Raw genomic sequence first — 15067 nt, forward strand, 5'->3', positions numbered from 1 at the left:
GGTTTATAACCAGCATTAGTCTGTGATAAGTTCTACATAGAATATTGCTTTTCTATTTCAGATATATTTTGTAAGGGTGACTATAATAGTTTTAATGTCACATACTCCCAGAAAAAGCTTCAGGGATACAGAGTCTGACAGCCTTTGGGATGAAAACTCTAGCAGCTGTGACATAAATGACCTTCTTTATATATCTTGTTATTACACAGTGATATCCAGCTCAGGTTTGCAATGAGCAACAGTAAATCAGTCACCACCACCTGCACTTGAGCATTGTCAGCAGCTTGTTTTTCTCATCCATTTACTACTGGTTTCCTCAGGCCCTGAATGGGCTCTAACAACTCAATACTTAAGACATCTGGTTAAAATTGTATAGCCTATGGCACCTACCAAATCAAAGTTATGTAATAGTTCTTTCTGCTCTTAAAGTTTTACAAAATAGGAAAAAAGAGTAACAGCATAACAAGCAGAAAAACTATCAAATAGCTGGCAAGAATCTTTTAATAAATGGGAACATAAGAGGAATACACAACTCAAATGTGGTTTTGAGTGAATGACTCTTCACATCTTTGAAACATGTTTACATTCCCAGTTAATAAAGGTAGAACAGACATCTACTCATGTTTTCCCTTTTTCCTAACTGTCTACATATCATATCTTCTAATTTATATAGGCCTCTATCATAAATCCTCTCCCAAATGAGGTTTTTATTTTGCCAAATCCAAGTGAAAGTTCAGGTAATATGATGCTAGACAGCTGCCTTGAAGAGATGAGCATCTGCTCTGATGAGCTGACCAACAGTAGCCTTGTTATGTGCTTGGTTAAGTCTATAGATAAGGCAAATAATTGGCAGGCTACTCGGGTCCTTCTGGCCTTTGCCATCTGTGATGCCTAAAATGATCATACTGCTAATGATGTCCTTCTCTTTGCTGAAATAGAGGCTTCCTGCTCTTGTTGTTCTAGTCTAAGGTCATTAAGATCAATGTTGTGATATCTGTTTACAGTGTGGCAATTTACAGTTCTTTTGGCAAGGCGAGGAAAATTTTAAATGGGGACACACATTGCAGTACTATAACATTAAAGGAGCTAGAAGTTAAATAGAAAATGGGTAATAGCTTCTCTGGTATTGTTTCTTCATAAGAAGGACTGAACAGGAGTTGGTTTAGTTTTTTGTTTCATGTCCTTGCAGAGTAATATTATGTAGTTTTTGATCTATGAGAGGTGAGACAGCACCCAGAAGGGTGCAGAAACTTCTCAGGTTCTGTAATTAGAGCAATTCTTTAATCTGTTTTCTCTAGTAACTGTTTTCTGGCAAATCAGTCCAAGTGGTTAGAGGCACACAGTTTGTGATGATTGGGAGTGGGGCTGTGGCCCAGCCTCATACCCAGTGGTTACAGCTGTGCAAAGCAGGTGAGCAGCACTGACAGCAATGAGCCATGGAGTGCCCAGGGGCACTGACCAACCACCACAGGGAACAGAGGGCACACAGGTGCAGTGCATCAACAGGAGGGGATAAAAGGTTGGGCTAAAGAACAAGAAGGGCAGATGCTTGCAGCCTTCTGATGTGGTAAGGTGTTACTTTGTTTGTGTTGAAGCTTTCTGAAATTGTGTGGTGATTCTCTGTGTATTGTAGCTGTCTCAACTGCAGCATGTGCTGTGGCAAGAGATTGGTGTTTTTCCTTTGATATTGGCCTACCTACAGCTCTAAAAGGCTTCTGATTGTATTTTGCTTTTGCTCATCCTCTATGATCTCCACCCAGTCATCACCATCTGTTTACATGACTGATGTTCACAGTCTCAGAAGAATAACAACACCAGACCATTCAGGTAGGAGCCAGGGTGCAAGCCTGAAATGGACATGGACATTTCATAGGGGCATGTAGTGATAGGACAAAGGGGTATGGCTCCCAGCTGAAAGGGGCAGGTGTTGATTAGATACTAGGAGGAAATTCTGAGGCTTCTGAGACACTAGAATAGGTTGCCCAGAGAACTGTGGGCGCTGCAGCCCTGGAAGTGTTCAAGGCTGGTCTGGATGAGGCTTTGGGCACCCTAGCCTAGTGAAAGGTCTCTGCTCATGGCAGGGGATAGGAACTTTAGGGATGGATGATCTTTAGGGTCATTTCCAAACCAAACTGTTCTATGCGTTTCTGAAAGATTTTTTTTTTCCTCTGACTATCCTCTTTTCGTTTCTTGGTTCTTGTGTGCCCAGTTCTTTGCTCAGCTTCTCTACAACAAGTGTGATAGTCTTGGTAATGACCTGAATTTTCCCTTTTGGATGGGGGGGGGGGGGGGGCGGATCTAGACTGCTGAGCAAAGCAGGATTTGGTTCTTTTTGCTCAGTCTTTTGCTTTATGGACCACACCAATTAGAAAACTAAGAGGAACAGGTACCAATGAGAGAGTTCAAATATTTTTCCTCTACTTTTCCTCTCAAATAATGTCCTTATTCCACCCTGAGGTTACCACTGTTGATGGGAAAAAAACCAATCATAGAGGAAAGATGTCACATTTTCTTCTCTTTCCTTCAAATACTATGCAGCAAATTTAAGTTGAAAGTAGGTTTGCTCTACATTCCTTTTATTTAGGCATTTCAGTGCAGATTATGTCAAAAATATATCACAGAAGAACTAGAAAGCTCCCTATGTCCTGAGTGTTTTTCTCTTGTGTTATAAAATGTCTCTCTTTAAGAAAAAGATTTTGCATGCAGAAGGGATTTTGAAAAATGTCCTTTCCTGACTAATATATTCTATACATGTAATTTTATTGCATTTAAAATGGTATAACTTGATTTAAAAAAAAAAAAACTCTGATTTCAGCAAGCATATTTTACTTCAGAATATGTAAAAAAAAAAACCCCAGTAAGTAAAAAAATGCATTCTGCATAATAACTTTTTGGCTTCCTCTGGTGTAAAATCTGCTATGGTACCAGAAAAATTATAATGTGCCCCTAATTTTACTTGCTTTCTGCATCACCTTTGAAAAATTCATAGCATGTATTTCAATAGACAAAATGTTTTCTCTTGGTCTAGAGTGTGCTCTGCTTTGCAGATGACAGCTGAGCTTGTCTAATCAAACTGAAATTGGTACACTTACTGAACAAGGCTGAGCACTTGCTTATGATCCGAACCAAAGAGCAACTTTGCATGTATGTTGTGGAATGCCAAATAGATCAAGATGCTTCCTGACACTGAGATGAACTGCAGTTTTGCCTGAGGAAGCACTGCATAAACTGCCTTGTTGCTTTAAAAACCAACCACACAAACATGAAAAACAAGCAATTGAAGCCTAAATTGTTTTATCACAAAATTTGGAACTTATACTAGGTGAGTTTGTGTCTGTATCTTTGAGAAACTCTAAAAAAAATAAGGTTCTGGATAGCAGCTGACTTTTACTTTTCTTCAATGATTTCATACAATTCCTAGATTATCTCTCTTCCCATCCTCCCTGTCACTGTTTTTGACAGGGACAAGTGGCTGAGGAGATGCATGCAATGCAGTTGTCAGCTCCAACCAGATGCTGCAGAAAGGTGTAAGGGAATAGCTGTCAGTAACAACAACACTCAAAAAAAGTTTATTTCTGATGGTGGCTCATGCATTATCTGTGAATGAAATGTGTTTTGCTCAGATTCTCCTTCAACTATCTTAATGTTGCCGTAGACAGGTTTAGTAGTCTTCTTGTTTGGGTTTTTTTTTCTCCACCTAAACCTATTTAAGGTGTAGTGTATGAAAGCAGTTGCTGAAAACAATTCCTGGATTTGATGTTATTTAGAATTTGAAGTTCATACAATTTCCCCAAGTGTTTTCCATTTTCCTTCTTTCTCAGAATTAATTTTATATTTATGTTTTGGGATTTAGCTTGTTAGCTCCCTAGTAAAATTTACGAATAACTCTGAAACATGTGAAAAGTTCCTATTTGTTTCCTTTACTTGAGAGACTAAACTGATGGAAAATTTCAGTCATTTTCTTATGTCTAGAGCAGAAAAACTACTAATTTACCTGGGTTTAGTGTACTTATTTTGGAATTTGATTGGTTTTGGTTTTTAGTTTAATCATGAATGGAAAAGGCAGCCATACTAATTAAATTTTTGCATATTTCATATTTTTGCATGTAATTATCTAGAGCTTACTAATTTAAAAAGCTGCCTGCTCCTGACTTCTACTCTTCACAGGTTTTTTTCTGTCATGAAACTTTCCACTCTGGACCATAAATTGCAACCCTGAACTGTTTTCAATCTTGTCTTTAAAACAAGAATACACCTGCTGCAGACAAAAGGCATTTGCTTTGATTTCAGTGACATGTTTTGTTCTGCTCTCTAAATGGCCATTCTGGAGGTTTGTCTAGTGATTAATGCAAAATGGAAGGCATCTTTCATGTGCTGTTAAGAAAAAACAATCAGGGAGGAATAATAGATGAGTTTCCTGCCTTTCCACAGACACTACATGCCCTATTATTGGTGGAAGCCCACCAGGAATAAAAAAAAAAATATGGCAGACATGAATTCCTTGCCTTTCAACGGGAAATGCTTTGTCCTTAACTTGCGCATACCATGACTGTCATAAAAATATATGGTGTTACACCGTTCTGGTGTTTCTGAAGCACATTTTAATGGGGAGTGCGTGCCGCAGATGTTCTCCAAAGTGTGATGCTGTTGGGTGCATGTGATCTGTATCCAACAAGATTCATTGCAGCTTTAACCGAGACCAGTGCGAGTGTGTCTGTATCTTTTCTTTAGGAGATGCCTCCTTGAGGAGTGTAGAGTTACCAAATCGCGTTCCCCACTTTCTCGACTGCCGCCTACTCCTTACGCCTCCTCTCGCTGTTGCCGCGCTGCCCAGCCCCGGCGGGGCCGGCGGGAGGCAGGGGGAGCCCGGGAGCAGCGGCGGCGGCCCGGCCCGGCCCGGCAGCAGGCGGGGTCCGTGCCCGCCCGCCCGCGCTGACGTCAGGAAACTTTCGGGGCGGCCGTGGCCGGAGCGGGCGCCGGGAGCGGCGCGGAGAGGCGGCGGGACGGGCGGCTCCATCCCCGGCTGCTTCATCCCCGGCAGGTACGCGGGGCCCCGCGCCGGGGCAGCCGCTGCCCCGCGGTGCCGGGGGGCGAACACCGGGGCACGGAGGGGGGCACGGGGGTCTGAGCGCCTGTTGATCGCCGCGGCTGAGCGCTGCCCCGGGCTCCGCCGCCCCGCTCTGCCGTCGGCGCGGAACTTGGCAGGGGCGGGTGCCGGGGCAGCTCGTCTGCCCCGCGGGTCCCGCCTCACCTGCGTGGCCGTGGCGCTGCCGCGGGGTCCGCGCTCCCCGCTCCGGGGCCGCCCGCAGCGGCTGCTCCCAGCCCGGCACTCGCACGGACCCGGGGCTCTCGGACGCACGGGCAGGGCTTGGTGAATTTCAAGTAGCTGGCGAATAATGAGCTGCCTTTCATTCGGGGTTGGGTTTTTTCCCCGTTGTAAGTACAGTAAAGCCTTTATCCGAGAGGAGGTTTTGTTTTCCTCGGGAGGCTCCGCCGTGGCAGCCGAGCTCGCCGCTGGGGCTGCTGAGCGCTCAGTTGTTGTACAAGGGAGGATCTTCGGCTCGTAACCAAACCCAAACCACCGAGATAATTTTAACTCCGCGTGTGTCGGGAGGGTGGAGTGCTGGAGGAGTTTGCTCGATCATCATGAGAATAGAGAGAAGTCTGAGCAAGGACTGCAGCTCTGCTTTGGAGTCGGGAGGGAGATTCAGGGAGAATTTCTCAGTTTGAGAGGGTCTGAAAGTTGTATGACAATTAGAGGAACGTGTAAAAGTATGTTGTTCATTTAATTTCACTGCCCTCGTCATTTATTAGGGGGCACCGAGAGTCAATCAAAGGCACGTAAAGGTTAATTGTATTCTTCATACAAAGGAATTGGCTCCCTTCCGAAGAAATAGATTTCTGGGGTCTTTTTTTGAACTTGAGACACTTATTAGATTTCTAATTTAAATAGCATGCAACTTTTAAACTTTTCAGTTCCTACAGTTCCATTGCAGTTACAAGTTCTTAAAACGTCATCTTTATGGAAAGAATAAGTTATCACAACTAAAAAGATGTTAAAACCCCTCAATAAACTGGAAAACAAGGTATACATGAAGGTGATTATGAAGGTGCTTTGATGTGCAGAAATTCACATAAAATATTAAAGCAATATATTTAGTTTATTCAGTATAAATACAAATAAGCATCTGTATTTGTGTGTTATGTGAATATTTCTCCTTTTAGAAGTTATTTTCCATTATTTTTTTCCCCTATGTGTTAGATGATCATGTAACATGATGTAACATGAGTGGTACCTTTGAGTTGTTGTAGGGATAAGCAGTATTTCAGAGCTACTTAAGGTGTTAATCAAAATAAGGCAAAATCATCAGAAAGGAAAATAATATATTTTTTCAAGGTCAAGCTTCTATTTTTATGGTCATTTCAGAATGAACAGTAAGTTTTGCCTCAGTTGTAGATTTACTTGGTTTGTCATGCAGTAGTATGTCAGGTACAACTTCAAATATTTGGAGATTATCCACTTGAACTTGGAGGAAGGAATAACAGAAGAGGGGGAAAATAATTTCATAATTATTAGCCATATGTACACTTTTCTGGGATGCATTTTAACTGCATGAACATGTTAGTGATTATAGATCTTATTAAAGGCATATGTTTACTTGAATGGCTTGGATAAAGAGAGTTATTTAGGGATTAAAAGCCTGGTGTTATGGTATGGTGCTGAAGGATGCAAGGGAGAACTTTGGTTTATACTTTCCGCAGAGCTGCAGAATATCAACAAAAGGGGGCTGGAAATAAGCAGAAGCAAATACAACTCTGGTTGCATGAGAAATTAGGATGACGTGATTGGGTGTGCCTTGTGAGTGATGAGTAAAGAAATTAAAATTATTGCAACAGTGAACTGTGATACAATGTTCTGTATAAAGCATTTTAAATCTCATAGGAAATCTCCTGCTACTGGAGGACGGCAAGGAGGATGTAGTTAACAGAAGTGGAAAACAAGGTGGGATGTTATACAAGCTACTGGTTTGTATTGCCTCCTTAGTCTTTGGAGGTAACTTTGTAACCTTTTTGAGGGTTTTTCTAGAGTTCAAAGATCGTGCGTCTCTTGTTCTGCAAAGCACTCACCTGATGTGTCATTTCAGAATTGCCTTTACAAGCTCGCTTTGTCTACATGCAATAGACTAGCAAATTAAAGTTAAATTTCGTGGTTCAGTAGCAGTTTGTAAACATTGTTTGTAATATACGGTGTTTGTAAACATTGCTGGATGCTCTAAAAGTCATAGTCAGGAGATTTGCATGAAGCACTTGAGAGGTCTAATACAATAAACTGGTATTTGTATTATAATTATAGAATTAGTTTTTCCTCTTGAGATAATCCCTCAAGAGTGTACTGCTTGAACATGTCATAAGAACATAATTAGAACTACCAGCTGAATTAATTAAAGGGCAGCTTCAGCTTGAACTGGGGCTTGAGAGAACAGAGGGGGAAACTACCATATCACTACACTTTGGTCATACCTAGTATGGCTTGTGTCAGGATTCTGGTTCTGTAATTTTTTTTTTTTCAAGAGAATAAGTAGAACACTGAGAGCTGACAAGTCCACCAGGTTCTGTTCAAAAAAACCTGCAGGTCTCTTAGACTTTTTAGTTATTATCAATGATGGAGTGCATGGCAGAAGTTGAGTCTGTGTTCCAAGTATATCAGCTTCTGAGACAGGGCAAAAAAATCATTAGTTCATGGCTTCATAGAGTTGTTGCACAAGAATATGCTAATTGGGCAGAAGTAAACATTTTCCCCGTTGCCTTTTTTGCCTTACTGTAATCTGATTTTTGAAGGGATAATCTCCTTTAGAGACTCAGGTTGTAATTCAGAAAAGAGCAAACAATACTGCCCCTGTTACAACACACAGTGCCTCTGCATAGCTACCTAACAATGTTCTCTTTGGTTCTCTTACCTGCAGAATGTAACTGTGCATGCAGATGTATCTGTCAATAGCTTTGGAAGTAATTTCCTTCCTAGTATCTCCCGAATCCCAGGGATCAGAATGTTGGCTTTGTTCATGCAGATAGCTTTGCTACCTCACTGCCAGTGCTCCCCTGAACATTCCCTGTGACTTAAATGCTTGATCAAGCTGTTCTGTGGCTTTGCTGTTGTGGGATGGCCAACTACTACCACTGAGTGTGCAGCCTTGATCTGGGTTTACAGTCACAGCCTGTGCTGGTTAGGGCTGGGAGGAAGGAGAAGGTAGACTTAGTCAATTATCTTTATTTTGTGGTCTATCCCATGAGGACAGTAGTGTCATCACTGCCCACCCTTTCAGTCTCACATATCTGGCTGTGCACCTTGTCTGTGCCCCTCTGTTTGCCCAGGGGCACTGCAAAGACTCTGGGGATGGTCAGTAGTAGCTCTTAATTTTTAAAAATATTTTTTCTTAAGCATTTTCATGCACTTAAAATGTGTTTTTAATCTAGGCTTCAGGTCCACTGCAGGTAACAAGCAGACAGTCCTCCCTTAAGGACCCCCTTGCTGGGTGGTTTCAGAGAACGTTTGTTACACTAAACTGAACATCAAGAGTCCAAAGTGATGTGACCACAGATTTCATCCAGGATCCCAACAGAGAATTTATCCAGCTGAAAACACATCATAAATTCCCAGGAAAGCATTTCCACTTTCATTCCTCCTCTCCTCTGCCAGTTTAAGCAGATGTTCTTATCACCAGGCTAAGAGGGTGCTCCAAATTGAAATTATGATTGTTTTATCAGGCTGAAGTGACTTACCTTTCTGATGTGTAATTACATAGCAGCAAAGACAGAAATAATGTAGAATTTTGTAGCTGAAAGAAACAAACATGTTTGTAGAACAGACAACACCTGGGTTCTGACAGCCATCTATGTAGTTTTTACTGAAGCAAGAAGCAGAACTCAGGCTGTAACACCTACAGTTTCACACAGGCTGCTTGATAATTTGTCAAAAAGTACTGGAAAGCCTCTTAGATTAAGGCACTGGATTTCTTTAACTTCTGCAGTATTTTTTTCTGTTTTCAAGGGCAGCCATTAAAAATTCTGTCATTTTAATTCCAGAGTCTGACGTACTCATCTTATTAGTATATAATCACTTGGTTACTACTGCATTTATTTTGTATTGCACCCTAAGCTTGCATATTCTGGTTTTATTCTGAGAAATGAGCTGTGTTTTCTCCATTTACTATATCACTTGGAGTTATAAAGAATCAGCAACATCTGTGCAGCCAAATGTTTTTCCTGTGTATTCTGTCAGCAATACCTGATCAACACCCTTGCCTTGCAATGGTGTGCACAAGTGTAAATTGGTAAACAATTCTCTTAATAATGTGCTGGTTGGAGACTGCAGCTGGCTCTGTTGACAGAGTTAAGGTGCCTTTTGGTTTTTTTTTTGAGTCACCAGAAATTAGAACTATAATCTCTGGAAATTCTGTTTATTCCTGTGCTGCAGAGATATCCTGAGCAATGCAAGTAAATAACATTTCTATGTTGAAAAATTTGGGAATTCTAAGGCAAATCTTTTGCCACTCAAAAGTGTGTGATGACTGTTTCTGGCTTTCTTTAGAGACTTGTGGAGAAGGGTATGTGGATACTCCAGTATTTGGGAATAGATATGGATACAGAAGCCTTATCTCTTCAATCTTCTCATAATTCCCAAAATAACATGAAAGCTGTAAAACTGCATGCAAATTCCTCCTCATTCTTTTCAGATAAAATATTCCAGAGAACTCAACAGTCCTCAAAGAGTGATTTCATTCTAAGATCTTTAATGTGATTTCTTTTTTTCAATTCTTCCTCTGCTCTCTCCATCCCCTTAGTTTTAATGGGGAAAATTCTGACCAAATGTGCAATGCAGCAGTGCCACAATGTGCAAATCAGGATCCTGACCTAGTACAGCCTAAATGTTGTGGCATTTAATATTCTATTCTGTTTCTATTTTTCTTTTACATGCAGATGTCCCATCTTCAGTTCCTTCTAGGCAGAATGGGACATTAGGCACTTAAACATTGTGCTTAAACTTTCCAGGTGATCTACTCTAAATCCCTGTAGCCCTTAAAGGCTTTTTCAGAGATCTCAGCAGTCTAAGCAAAATCAAAATTGTTTTCCACTAGGCAAAAGGCTGGGATGAGGTTGCTCCTGCTGTGGAGAAAGGGCAACCACCTCCCTTCCAAACATCTTTGTCCCCTGGGTCTTGCAGCTCTCCTTGTGGCAGGGGTCCCTGGGGAGAGCTGTTTTTTCCCCAGCTGCAGGCTGGGTCTGCTCAGCTTTGGCAAGTCTCTTCTGTGCTGGTGCTGGCAATTTAGATCTGCCACCCAGTGTAATTATTGGTTTTCCTGCACACAAAGGTACTACTGATATTAATGAATATATTTTTTCTTTTGTCAGATTGGGAGCTTTTATTTCAGGGTGTGTGTCTGTGTTTGCACATCTTTTAAAGAAGGTGTCTCTTGAAACAGCAGCACTTTTTTTCTTAATCTGTTGTGAAATCTTCTGGAACATATCACTGAAGTGAGGTAATGAGCCTAGATAAAGGACTGTGTTCCCAGTAAAATAGATTATTTTTCCTGCAGTCACATCTCAAAATGTTGTTTGGAACAGCAATCATCTTTGCATGCCAGTTACATTAGGAGTTGTTTAAGAAAGTTTCTCATGTCCTCAAACCTATTTTCTTAATTTTTGTCAAGGCCATCTTTCCAAATGCCTTGCTGTGCAGATATGTGCAGTCTCTAATGCCTTCTTCCTACATGCTGTGTTGGCAGCTGAGTGCATTCAAAGATTGTGAGTCAGGTTCCCTAAAAAAACAAAATCTTAAAAAAAATGAGATTTAAAATACTACAGGCTCCTTGTGAACATTTGGTATTGTTTTCCTTCTTTAAGGCTTTTTCTTTGCACAGGTATGTAGACCTGAACTTTATTTTGTATTGAAAACAATTTATTTTTCACACAAACTCCAAATTTTAGGACTTGGGTCTCCAAGAAAAAGTCTCTTGTGAGGCTTGCCCCACTGCTGAAAATTGCAGCTGATAGCTTTTCTCTTTTTTTTCTGCTTCCTAATGGATAAAGTGGCAGAACCATCATTTCCAAAGCAGTGGACACTTGGGAATGAAAGCTAAAGGGTGATTTCATCTTGCAGGGTATCATATGCCCAAGTCATGCCTGCTTTAGAGTAACTGTAGTTAGGATTAATGTGTGGAGCCTTGTCAAAGGAAAAGTGAGAGGTGAAGTGTATATGGTAAATGATGCTCAATCTTTACTTGGGATAGAAAATAGCAGCAGGGGGCTGACGATGTAGCCAGCAGAAAGTTTGAGACATTAACCCCCACTGTGGTGCCTCTTAATCTGTTTCACATGTGTAAGCTCTAAAGCAGAGCCCACTGTGGATTTGTAAACACAAAGGTCTTTAATGTCTGAGATAAGGACAGTCTTTTTCTTGATTCAAGCAGCCTAAAAATTGTATTACTAATTTTGTAAGTTACATGTTGCATTAATATTCAATTTATCATGTTGTGCAAATGGGCTTAGGATGGAAGAAATACTTTGCCAACAAATTGTGCAGCTGGAGCTGTTACTAATTCCTTAATCTTTCTGTGCCATATAGTAATTGCACTTAATTGTTTGCTTTTGCTGTGTTTTATGGTGTGAAATGCAGTATGTCAACACTGCTGAGCAGTTACGTCAGTGTGTGTAATGCTAACATTCCTAAAAGAGAGAATTTCCAGGTTTCACCTGACTGGATGAAATGGCTCATGTGTAGCTACCAATGCAGTGCTTCATACTTTTTCTTGTAAATCAGAGTTTGTAGCTGGTTTTTCTTGGTGAGGGGTTGGTTTTGTCTTTGCAGGGTGGTAAGATAAGAGAGGGGCCAATGCCTGTGGCTGGGAAAGGGACATGTAAGGTAACATTTTCTTGCACAGCCATTTGGAACTGTTCAACTGCTAGTGGTTAAAATTCTTGTTAAATTGCTTGTTGTCCTTCTACTTCGGTGGGACTCTCCACTGCTAATTCTACTTTTTATTCTTTTAAAAGCATATTAGATTTCTTCGGAGACCAAAATAACTCACCTAGAAGCATTCCAGCCTGTAAAAATTATTCTCCATCATCCCTCCCATCCCATTCTGTGAGGGGAGCTCTGTTTCTGGTTTAGTCCCCATGGGTTTGAAATGGTACCTAAGAAAGCAGCCAGTCTGCTGTTCCCAGGCTTAGTTCTCTCAAGGCCTATTGCTTCTGCCCTGAAAGCAGAATCTGCAAGTTGTGCTTTAACCTGGCCATACTGACTGGCAATCCCATGTGTTTGTCACAAGCACTCTGCCATTAACAGCAAATGTGACAATCTAGAAGAGCATATGAGCTGTTTATTGTTTTCTCTTTCAAAATTAAGTACATTTCCCAGAGGTCTTGGTTCCAATCCCCTTGCTTTGTGGCTGAGGATATTGAATGCGGCTATTAAGCTGTTAGACTGGTTTTGTATTAGTAATTTTCTCTGGTATGCAGAGTAATTCCTGAATCCAAATCCTTATCTGGCCTTTCAGCCATGCCACACTGACTGATGTGCTTGCATGGGTGATAGCCCCAGCTATCAGTACAGCTATGTGGCTCTTTTTTTACTGGTTTTGACTGGGGTGGCATGAGACAGCTGGTGGCCACTGCAAATCTGCCAGTGTGGAGAGCTGAGAGCAAGCAGAGCCTACATGGGCGTTGCAGTGATCTGTCAGGAGGCTGAAGTGCAGTTGACAGCACCGTTGATTATTTCTCTTAAAAACAAGCAGGTGTTTGCTTGGCTTTGGTACTGATTGGCAAGGCAAAAATGATTTAACTGCACAAGTGACAGTGCTGCTGCGAGGAAGGAGGATTTGTGTCACGGCAGGCAAGGATAGTGTGCTGTACTTCTGAGGAACTGCCTTAATGCCTGGTGTTCTGTATGGTGTTTATTTCTCCAGCCTTGCACAAAAATGGAAATGCTGGTTATTATCCACAGCAGTAGATGTAAAGTTGTCACTCTGCTTAGATTTTGGCTGAGGAGGAGAAGGGGAGAGGGTGTGACTACTTAGCAGTAATATGGTGTCATGGCACCCTGTTTCATGTAGCTATCAAATTAAAATAGATTATTAAGAAATAAGATTATTCTACATGACATTTAGTATTAGATGGCAAGCCTAGCATGTACAGTTAATACACATACTTGTTTCCTGTAAAACTGATAGCTTTTGGTCTTCTCTGTTTTCAAAATTTACAACTTGCACCATGAATTCTAAACCCAGCTTCAGACTCATAAAAGGCTGACATGCTTTAGTGAAAAGTTTGCAGCCTTAGACTTGTTTTCCCAAGGTTGAATCTAAGAGGATAAAGGATCTCTTAGCAGCAAATGTTATTTTGTTGAGCTAAAATGCATTTACAAAATATCTTTATCTGAATTTTATTCTCATATTAGTCTGTTTTGTCTTTTAAATTTTCAAATTTCATAAATAAAACAACAACTTAGTTTTTATTTTTAAATCTCCATAGATGGAAAGAAATGTAATCGCTATAAAAATATATGCAACATCATTTGCTTGTCTATTTTATTTGAAGCCAGTAAGAAAGTTATATAGAGCTAATAAAAATGAGAGGTGGTATTGTGTGGGTAAAGTGAATCATTTTCAAGTGCTCATGGATGAGGCTTTTGATGAAGTGCATCTTGTGTAGCCTGTGTCAGCCAAGGTGATCATTTAAAATGGAGTAGAAAGCTGCTTCTTCTGGAGGCTCTCTAACAACAGAGGCCTTTTGAGGGAGACTCTGTGATTCATATATTTTGTGTGTCCAGATATCTTTGCTGACCACTGATCCACTGATATGTTCCAGGATTTCCTCATCTGTGATTCTTTTGGCTTGAGTCTTAAATTCATTTCGAACTCCACTCCTGGAAGAATCTGGGGTACTTCAAACAGAAGTACAATATAAGAATGAACAGTCACCATCTAAGCTCTTGACATCCAGAATTCAGAGCCAAGTCATGTTTTGATGACTTAAGGATATTGTACTTTATTATGTAGCATTTTTCTTACCATTCCTGGAGGATATCCTGAGTTTTTATAACTTAATGGCTTATGAAGAATTCCTAAATAAGACTTTCTCCCCCTTCCCATTTTGGAGTTGTGTTTCCTCTGAAGCATTGTTAGACTTGATTAGGATCTAGGAAATTTTTGAGTAATGAGTCAGAAAAATAAACAAAATCTGACAAGCAAAAGGTGGGGAATGGAAAAGACTTCTGGTTTAGATGAGCTAAAGTCCCTTCAGCTCTAAATTAAAGGTATAGTTTCCCTCTCCTGCATGCACACCTTTTCCTTCCTTTTTCCATGTCCCTTTCCTCCTCTTGCCCTTGTACTCTGAGAAAACCCCAGGAGAACAGTTGTGTTGTGCCTTACTGAGATGACTTTATGGGTTATGCCATATCTGTGGGATATATGTGCTTCTCTAAAAGGCCCTGAAGGGAAAGCTTTCAACTGTAACAAATCTGTCCTGTAAAGGATGGAAAGCAGTAAATATGCTTATAGTTGTAAACACTAGTAATTCCACAGCAGTCCCTTATGTACCTCTTAGTCAGAAAATTATCTTTGTTGGGATTCTGTGTGCTTTTCAGTTTGGGATTTCAGGTTTTTTAACATTGAAATGAGCCATGATTAGAAGGTATGAAGAAATGGGTGATAAAAGAGATGTTTAGTGAAAGATAAGTAAAAGCATACTTGATAGGATTATTGGAATATATTTGAGATGTGTTATGTTGCTGGCATACCCGTGACTGCTTAACCACTGAAATAATCTGTTGCTATTTAATCCAAATAAATTTCATTTGCTAGGTCGTCTGGAAGTTACTGAGTAAGTTACTTAGTTGCTTAGCCAAATGGCAGGGAAAAAAAAATTCAAACTACTGAGGAAATATGCCTTGACAGTAAAGAAAATAATAAAATGCTGAGGATCTCAGTTCTGAAGGAAATAAGTGGTTGGCTGGAAATAATTGCTTGAATATTTTGAATTCATTATGGTGATTTTGCCAGATGCTTTTGAA

The 15067-nt window shown here is 40.6% G+C and overlaps 1 protein-coding gene across 8 annotated transcripts in view; it reads left to right on the plus strand.

Annotated features, from left to right (window-relative positions):
* The first annotated feature begins 4820 nt into the window (after positions 1 to 4820).
* Positions 4821 to 15067, plus strand: part of GULP1 (GULP PTB domain containing engulfment adaptor 1) — a 144516-nt gene continuing 134269 nt past the window's right edge. For 2 of the 8 annotated variants that reach the window (XM_077181142.1, XM_077181143.1), the window contains exon 1: positions 4821 to 5041. The gene's annotated coding sequence lies outside the window, so the exon portion shown is untranslated. The remainder of the gene's footprint in view (positions 5042 to 15067) is intronic. The other 6 variants (XM_077181145.1, XM_054636334.2, XM_077181144.1 and 3 more) reach the window with 5 other exon arrangements.

Source organism: Agelaius phoeniceus, chromosome 7 (genome assembly GCF_051311805.1).
Source record: "Agelaius phoeniceus isolate bAgePho1 chromosome 7, bAgePho1.hap1, whole genome shotgun sequence".
Lineage (NCBI taxonomy): Eukaryota > Metazoa > Chordata > Aves > Passeriformes > Icteridae > Agelaius > Agelaius phoeniceus.